Consider the following 9,719-nt stretch of genomic DNA (forward strand, 5'->3'; position numbering starts at 1 on the left):
CATGTGATCATTAAGAGAATTCAATAGCTTCCACCATTGACTTTGCTCATCGGGTGCCATTTGGGAAGGTTGCAAATGGCAATCACATGATCTTGGGGCACTGCAGTCATGAGAAGGCCATGCCAGTTGCCAAGGGCCTGAATTTGGATCATGTGACCACAGAGACTCTGTGATGGTCATAAGTACAAGGACTGACCATGAGCCACTTCTTCAGCAGCATCATAACTTTGAATACCACTAAATGCATGCCTTTAAGTTAAGGATTACCCATAATGACTGATGAACAGAACTAATGTGTACTGTTGTTTCAAGCTGTAGCATCAGGATTATAATCAATAACTTATTTATCTGGCAAAGGGAGCAAAATATACTTTCTCCAACAGCTTCCTGTCAGCTGATGAGGGAGCCAAGTTGGTCTTCCTCTTCCCATGACAATTGCTCTGGGAAGTTAGCAGAACGAAACTCTTAATATCCTTGGATAAACAATGTACATATTACTTGACTCTCTGGCCAACTAGGAAGTGTTCAGATTTATAATTCATTGCTATAACCTCATGAACAACTCATATCCTTCCTTTTAAGGTACTTGGATCAATTTCCAGAACTCCCCAGTCTGCATGGAGAATTAAGGGAATTTAAGTCCGCATGTGTTAAAGTTATCAAGTTTGAAAATACTGCTCTAGGCTTTATTGATGCATCTTTCTTTTTTTTAAATAATTTGCAAACCTAAAGGAAGAGATTATTCTGCAATGAATGGAAGGAGCGCTTAGAGGCAATGGTCAGTTCGAAATATCTGAAATAAAATATAATGGATGTATTTGTGTGATCGGTTGCCATAGAATGAAATCAAGCCAGTTTGACAATCAAAATCAGCTGCTTTGGAAGAAATTGCAAAGTTGTTTGAATGGGACTTAAGTCAGTTGCATAAAGAAAAATAAAATTCCAAATGCTTCTCTCTCAAAAGAAAAGACTCCAAGAGCAAATATCAGTGAGAATTGATTAGCAAGGCCAACATTATTTGTAATAACTTCCCAAAGTTGGAGCACTTGTTTGAATCAGTATCTTAACTTTACCAATTGCTCTAATTAAACTATTTAGCTCTACTAATGTTAACATAGTGTGTAAAGGGATAGTGCAGTTCAAAGGCATAAATGAGACTGGTGTCGTGTAATTTTTTTTCCCCAATAGCACGGAACTGCTTGAATATTTTATCTGACAAGACTTCCTATTAATTTTTTTTTTGAACCAGAAAACCTCATTGACATCATCTGAAATGTCTAAAACATCATTTTCTAAAAAAAAAACCCTAAAGCTAAACTCCTGCTAAAATTAGCTTAATTATTTTCATGCCACAACCTTTGTAGCTAAAAAACAGAGAAAGAAATCCTAATAACCCAAATATCCATCTGTTATCTATGTCCAATTAAATTATTCAACATAATGATAGTTAATTTTGTTTTCTTTCACATTCCAACATTTTTTTTAAAAAAGCAGGCAACTCTTAAAGATAGCTACTTGATTCTTCAACACCTGCTAGAGTTATTATGCTTAAAAGTTCACTGTTTCTTTAGCCAAGAACAAATGCTATTTTAAACATTCCCAAAAGATTTCACTGAGTTATTTCTAAACCTGAAACTCAACGAAGATTACACACTTGCTGTTTAGGAAAGTTTTTTGTAACTTTCAAGCAGCATTATTGTTCATAATGGATTTCAATAAGCTACTGACCAAGTCCAGTAACATAACACAACAACAACAAAAGAAAAATGGACTAGCACCTGATACACACACATTGGTTGCATCATAGGGTTTTAACATCTTTTGACACTTACTTAAAACATTGCTTTCCAATGTCTTTAGATATGATAGCAACAACACGATATACATATCCCATTTAAATGTATATTTATATAACTTACTCAAGACTTTACTAAGATAACATGTTTCTCATTGCATGTTTGGACTATAGGGTTTTAATCCTAGAATATGCTCAAAATCTCAGAATTTGCCTAATATTGATTATTTTAAGATGTTTAAATTATTCTTGGCTCCATATTTGTGCATTAGTCATAAAAATGTTATGGAAATATAATTAGAAACTAGAGTTCAAGCACTATGGGATATAGCATTTCCCAAAGGAAGCTTTCTCAAGCAAGATATTTCATTAAAATAGAAGTCAAAATCCTGGAAAATGACCTTCAAAATTTCTTTCCTCTGTGTTACATATGTGTGTTACTTCTTTTCTTCATAGTTAGGTTAAACATAATTTATGTATTTAACATTACTTTCTTTTGTTTTGTTTTGTTTCCTACTAGTACAATACTGTGATGAAATGTGGAATATTGACTTTTATTTCAATATAGGAGAGCCAGTTTGATCTAGTTGTTAAATCACCAGCCTAGAAGGCAGGGAATTGTGAATTCAAGTCCTACCTTAGCCATGAAAGTCAACTAGGTGACTTTAGGCCAGTCACACTCTCTCAGTCCAATCCACCTCAAAGAGTTGTTGTGGGGCAAATAGGAGGAAGAGGTTTTGTTGGATAAGTTCACTTCCTTATTTGTAAAAATAATAAAGGTGGGATACAAATAAATAAATATTTATTAGGGGCTAGATGTTATTGCTATTATATTATTAAGATACCGGTATATGTTTTCTTTTTCTCCTGCAAATGTTTGCTAACTTCTCAAGTATAATCTAGACCACAAAATTGCTAGTGATAGTAGACTGCAGAATGGAAAAAATGTTGTGGTCCTTTCATTCAACTTCCCCCAGGATACCTACAGCAGCAACATCAGAAGTTGGATCAACAGTGATTCTGTCAAAGCCACATAATAAGATGGTATCTATAGTATCCCTGCCACAAAATAAATACTGACATACTCACAACTTATTTCTAGTATACTTATTTATTCAGGAGACATATATACCACCTCCTAGCAAACATATATAAATATTAAAGCAAGTAAAAAAAATATAGTATCCACAAAACAAATAAAAGCCCAATCAACTGTACCAAATACTTTATATTCAAGAAAATGTGATTCTTTAAATTTGCCATAAATGAAGAGAGGATAATGTCCTTTTCTCTATTTTTTTTTTGTTAACATCTTTATTTTTGTCTTTAAAAAGTTTTTATCTTAAAAAAGAAATGTAAAACATTAAACAAGCAAAATAAAAACACAAGTAGTCCTCAACTTACAATCGTTTACTTAAACAGCCATCTGAAGTTACTACTATTTGAAAAAAAGGGGGATTTATGACCCGGATCCAGAGTTCTAATTGTTTTCATATCTTTGCAATCATTTGGGCGCATTACAGCCACTTGCAGTATCCCATAGTCACATGGATGCATTTTACCAGCATTTATTCCCAGCTTTCAGAAAAAAATGCACTCAGTGAACAATGAGTGGGTTTGTCACGTTTCATGACTCTTATGATTTGCAACCTTAATAGACAGATTACATTCATAACTCAAGGTCTATCTGCACAAGCTTAAGGAAGAAAGGGGGAGGGATCTCTTATGTTTGATGCTTATCAATAGTAATTGTTTATCGATGAATTCACTATTATAATATGAAGAGTACATGATATAACAGAATAACAGAGTTGGAAGGGACCTTGGAGGTATTTTAGTCCAATGCCCTGCTCAGGAAACCTGCTGTCCCACTGCTCAGGAAACCCTATACCATTTCAGACAAATGGTTGTCCAATCTCTTAAAAACCTCCAGTGTTGGAGCATTCACAATTTGTTCCACTGGTTGATTGTTGTAGCTGTCAGGAACTTTCTCCTTAGTTCTAGGTTGCTTCTCTCCTTGATTAGTTTCCACCCATTGCTTCTTGTCCTGCCCTCAAGTGCTTTGGAGAATAACTTGACTCCCTCTTTTTTGTGCAACATATTATATAGCAACACCGCTATTATGTCACCCCTAGTCCTTCTTTTCATTAAACTAGACATACCCAATTCCAGCAACCGTTCTTTATATGTTTTAGCCTCCAGTCTCCTATACAATATATTACTGTAATATGTCACAGAATCTTTGCCACAGTAAGACAGCAACAACACCATTTGATAAATTCTCACCTCTCTAAAGCAGTGTTCCGGACACAGCTCTGTTTGCTTCAAAAATGGAAAGAATGACCCTGTAATTTTTTACAATTACTCAGTTCCAGATGATGGAGTAAAGGCTGTCAGATACACAAGAGTGCTGCTTTCACTAGGATGTATGAGCAGTATCCTGTGATCTGTCACCCAAGTTGCAGGGAGGACAAAGCAAACCAAAAAGAACTGTTTCATTCAAAAAAGGATCAGTCCTCCTAGAGCTCCTTCCTAACACGGGTTCAGATTTAAACCACCCTACCTGAGAGATCTCTGCTTGCATTTCCCATGGTCTTGGCATTCATAGTTGGATCTTGGAATAGGGAGAACAGCAAATGACCCACATATCCCAGACTATTAAAGTGACCAACGAATTAGAAAACTGTACTATTTACAGTCTAAATACTAAGTGTTTCTATTTTTTTTATTAACTGACATTACCTGCACAAGGTGGGTGGAGTTGTTCCTTCCATTTTCAACAAATAAACAAAAAATTTTGGTTTTGTTATTATGTTCATTTCAGGCCATCTCTTTAGTTTTTTTGACTCAAGAAAAAAAAACTCTCCTTCCTATCTGTCTATAGAGATTCTCAGTCATCTAGGTCATGGTTGTCCCAAAGGTGCATTTTTCAAGAGGTGAATGGACTTTCTGTTTTTTCTTTGAAGACATTTCACTTTTCATCCAAGAAGCTTCTTCAGCTCTGACCAGATGGTGGGGAATGAAAGGGTTTATACTCCTTGCAGATAGCTGGACATTTGCATCCTTTTAGCAAGTTGTTTATCTGTGTCATCAGGGTCACCAGAATGGTGCAAATTTGTGTGGCGCCTTCTTGGAACTATTGAAAGGACTGTGCTGTAGACTGGAGATAGATGATGCCGTATACCTCCCCCCCACCCAGGTGAGAGGCAAAATGTCTTCAAAGGAAAACCAGAAAGTCCAGATGCCTCTTGGAAAAAGCACCTTTGGGCCTCCTTCCTATCCTGGTTATGTCAAAGAAAATTTGCTTTGATGCAAAAATCCTTTACAAAATGGTTCTTGCACTCCAATGAGTACATGAGTATTACTTGTACATTCTTTTTCTGCGTATTCTGCTAATCACCTGGCACAATGGCTGTATGGCGATGTCAAGGTGTGTAATAGTGGCAACCCCTGTCAACATGAGTCTTCTTCTTGCTCCTCACATGTGTGGGTGACCTGAGATTCCACTGCTAGCATGATCTCTAAATGGTACAAAGGCACTGTTGTGTTTTCTGGAATGCTACAGGCAGGTCTGTCATTTTGTCATAAGCAAATAACCTGTGCATTGGATATGCTGGTTTTCCTAGTATATATTCTCCTCCTCAGGCGTGATATGAATGTATAACTGCTTTAGTCTGAAGTAAGAATGTAATCCTATTGAAGTGCTGGAACAAGTAAAAACAGCAAAGAAACCCAGTTTTCCAGTAACGTTTTTCCACCTGAGATTGCTCATGATTCAGAATGTATGATCAAATGTGCATTCACCAATATGTATTACAGTATTATTACTCATAGGGTTGGTTTCTAAATCAAATCCTGGCTTTACAAGTGGTCTACAGAGGTTCCATTTTAATTTAATGGCTTGGGGGCTTGGGAGGAGAAGATGCAATTTGGGGAAAAGTATGGATCCTTTTTTAAATAGCCTACTTTTCTTCATCAAATGTAACTTTCTTGATATTGCCTACAGCAATTTAGCCACACAAGTGAAAAAGAAAAATGTAATACTTCTAACTAAGTACAGCAAAGCTCTAACATTTTTGAGGTAGCGAGCACATAAAATATCTAGAAATGGAACTCAACAAAATGGCTGCTGTGGGAGGAGATGCCCCATCAAAAATTGGCTGTGGAATGGCATCACAAAAAATCTACCTGTTGCTCTTTGTTACAGTCTCTAAACTCCAAGGACACTATTTACCCACACCCCACTTACCTCTATCTATTCTAGGCAGGTGGGCAGAATATAAACAAAGAAATTACAATTTAAAAAACTAGTTTTTTAATTTTCTATGAACATCTAAGGCTGTTATTTGGGAAAACGCAAATCTTAAAATTGATTCCGGGGTTGATGCTTTGCTCTGCAATACAACAACTTCTTTTAAAATACTATTTACATTTAAAATCACTTTTAAAAATGTATAATGTTGTTTGAGCCAGCAATCATAGTTTGGCAATCATGGTTTATGAGTCAGCATGTTGAGAAAACCCATACAAGAGATTACTTGCCCCCCCCCCACCCCCATGGCTCCCAAATGCGCCAATCTAAATCAAAGTGAAAAACAACAACAACAGTTTATGGCTTTACAAGATACATGAATCCAGTTTGCCCAATAGAAATTGGGTGGGTCCTTTAAAAACTCCAAAGTAGTTTGCATCTGGGTGGAGAACAAAGCTTCTTGTTACAGTGTGCACTGATGGGTCACTCAGTTCAGATGCCTTTTCCAACCCCACCCATTGAGCACCAATCGCTGCAAAAGCAAAGGAGACATGATTGCATGCACAGGAGACCAACTCTGCCAACCACTCAACACTGCTTTGGCAGCAGCTTTGAAAATTTCAATCTACTCATTCATCCAGGAATTGCTTCACCTCTGTCTTATCACCACTGCAAACTGTTGCTTCTATTATCTGACATAGTAAAAAATGGAAAGACTACAATTTTAGCTACCCATGAATCATTAAAGAAATTGTCAACACATTTGGTGTGTCAGTGTTGCTACATGATTATACATATACAAACTTAAGAATGCAGCTGAGTGGAACAGCTGCATAATTATCTTTTCTCCAAAAGTTTTGCTTAAGAAAATTAGGGCAGAATAGCATTTTGCTGAGTTGCATCCTATACCTGTCATCAATACAACCTCCCTCCCACCCAAGATTATCTTTAAATGTCAGGCAATGCTTGGTTCCTTTCATCTTTTAGCAATTTTATTAATCCAAAAACACATGTTATCATTAGGTTAAATCTATCAGGGGTCTCATTCCAAAAATAGACCAAATTTATTAAAACTGATTGATACAAAAAGTGAGGTTTCAAAAGGCTCTTTTTACCTCCGCCAATATATTAAGCAGGAGACAGATCCTAGTATTTTACTGATAAGCAATCATCAAGTATTACATTTTTGAAAAGCTGCTTAAAAGGTTCAGGAATGCAACACAAATTATTAGGAAACAATAACTGAAACTAAGTATATATTCCCCTTCATGAACATAAAATGTACAAATATGATCCCACATGTTAAGACCCCCATATCAAAACCAATTATATGTTATTCTTTTTCCAAACTTCCCTTTTATGGTGTACTTGGTAAGTTTCAAAGCCATTTTTGTCACTCATTAAATAGGTGCGTTTCAAAGAGATATTTTAAAAACAGCATGCAGATCTGAAGCAAATGTCATGCTGTTCCTTTCAAAAATATCAATATTGCAGTTATTGCTCCTACATTTCTAATTAGACAAAAGGAAGAATCGCAACGCTCTAATTAATGTTACATGAAGGCATCCATGCTAACTCTCATTCAAATACAACTCAATGAATCATTATTTATTTAAATTCATTGGTCGCTGAACTCCAGAGAATTGTTTGTTTTTTATCCCTCATACAGGAAGCAAGTAAGCAAGCAGTGTTTTTATTTTTCAACTGGGAGTAATATCTTTGAAATGAGAGCTCCTATTTTTCATTACTGCAAGTCATTTGTTTCCCCCAGAAGGAAAGTTTAAAAGGAAAGCTGCAAGTGGAGTGGGCGAATGGAAAGGTAGTTGAAAACACACAATTTAACTATTCTATTGGCATATCTCAGATTTGGAACCGTTTGTTTCTGGCTCTCGTTCTTACTACATACAACAACATGCCTCCCTGCTAAAACGAAAGGCTAGTTTTTAATATAAAATAATGCTAATACCAGGAAACCCAGAATTCGTATTGGCTTCCCTTCTCGGCAATCAAGAGACGCCGGTGGCTTCCCACCACTTGCCCCGACTTGGAAGTTGAATGGGGCTTCCTTCAAGTTCGTGCGTGGAGCCTCGAGCCCCCACCCGAGATGCCAGTCGAAATTCCTCTGGAAGCCAATGCCATTCCCAATGCTCCCAACTTCGATCCGGTGGGAATCCAGCACGGCTCGTAGCAATTAAGAAGGGCCAAACGTGTTCTTTTAATCGGATCAGGCGACCCAGTAAGGTGCTTCTTTGAACCTGGCCCAAGGGGAGGGGAAGCAAAGGAAGGCAAGAAGCCGCGTTTCGTGGACTCCGGTCCCCGACACGTTCTCCCACGCCTGCCGACAGCGTCCCGCCCAGTCTCGGTGGCTGCCTGGCATTTCCCTCGCCCGCCCTGAACTTTTGCTCCCCGCCGCTGCCCGCGCTCAGCTCAGGGGAGGAGCCGCGCCGCTTCTGCCCCGCTTTTCGGGGGACCCCCGACTCGCCTTCTGCCCCGGAGGGGAAAGTTGCAACGCGCCTCAAAGAAGCCCACGCGAGGCAGGAGGAAAAAGTGAGCTACGCGAGGCGGGAAAAAGGAGCCGCTTTTGCACCGCAGGCAACACAAAACAACAACAACCCCCAAAGCAAAGCAATGGTCCTAAAGCCGTGGAAATGCCTAACCGCAGCCCCCTCCGGCAGCCTTTACCTCGCCCCGCAGAAATGCAATTCTTCTCTAATGCGCCATGCTCCGACTGCTCGGCGGAGGAAGCGCGGCGGCCAGGAACGAGCGAGCGAGCAGCCCCGGACGCGGCAGATTTCTCACATACGGCTCGGGCTCCGCCGGAGACTCCAGCCACACCGCCTGCCTCCGGCTGACGTCAATGTCACTGTCACACGGCTCGCTGCGAACCCAAAGAGCATTGGTCGTCGTAGCAACCGCAGCCCGGCGCTGTGAGATAATTTCGAGAGGTCATTTGTGCACGTTTGGAGCGCGGTTGGGGCTGACCCGGGTCCCCGGACCTGTGGAAAATAGGGAGGGGGGCGAGGGAGGGCTGAAAGGGGGCGGTGAATTCATTAAGGTCTGCAGAGATAACGACCGACTTGCTCACCCACAACCCTTTTGGGTTGTGTAAACTGGGGAGCAGGAATGTGGCATTGGCGCCCCCCCCTCCCCACTTCTTAATTTCTTCTCAAGGCATTCCCGAGTCGGGATGATTTTTACCACTTCCTTCCCTCCCTCCCTCCCTTTTTTTTTTGTTTGCTTGTCTGCTTTTGTCAGTGGGCCAGTGAAGAGAAAACTTCAAAATAAATAAATGAATCCCGATTTAAGCCTCAGGGGATTATATTTTAACTAATTATTTTAACTGTCATGATCCATCAGTTCAACTCTTCAGTGAGACATTATGCGATATGTGGAATGGATGCTTCTTGGTTTCCTCTAAAAGAACCGGCACAAATCAAATTATTTCTCGTTTTCAGCACATAACAAAGCATAATTATTTGTATTGGATTTTTATCAGATAACTGTCCTGGCAAACGATAGATTTTATTTTAAAAATCTAGAAATAAAAGTCAGTAAGTAAAGTAATAAAAATTCAAAGGACAAAAATGCTCATGGTGTACATGGAAACATATTTCTCCAGTTAATGCAGTAAAATAAGAGTACTACTGAGAAAGGCCTGTCTCTAGTCTTGGT

General features: G+C 39.0%; 1 protein-coding gene across 2 annotated transcripts in view; it reads right to left on the reverse strand.

Moving 5' to 3' along the window:
• The window catches only part of NCALD (neurocalcin delta), a 48,779-nt gene extending 39,586 nt beyond the window's left edge, over nt 1–9,193 (reverse strand). The window contains exon 1 of one of the 2 annotated variants that reach the window (XM_032223378.1): nt 8,730–9,193. The gene's annotated coding sequence lies outside the window, so the exon portion shown is untranslated. Of the gene's footprint in view, nt 1–8,013; nt 8,307–8,729 lie in introns of those variants that run through there. The other variant, XM_032223380.1, reaches the window with a different exon arrangement.
• Between the last annotated feature and the right edge of the window lie 526 nt (nt 9,194–9,719).

Source organism: Thamnophis elegans, chromosome 8, assembly GCF_009769535.1.
Source record: "Thamnophis elegans isolate rThaEle1 chromosome 8, rThaEle1.pri, whole genome shotgun sequence".
Classification (NCBI taxonomy): Eukaryota; Metazoa; Chordata; class Lepidosauria; order Squamata; family Colubridae; genus Thamnophis; species Thamnophis elegans.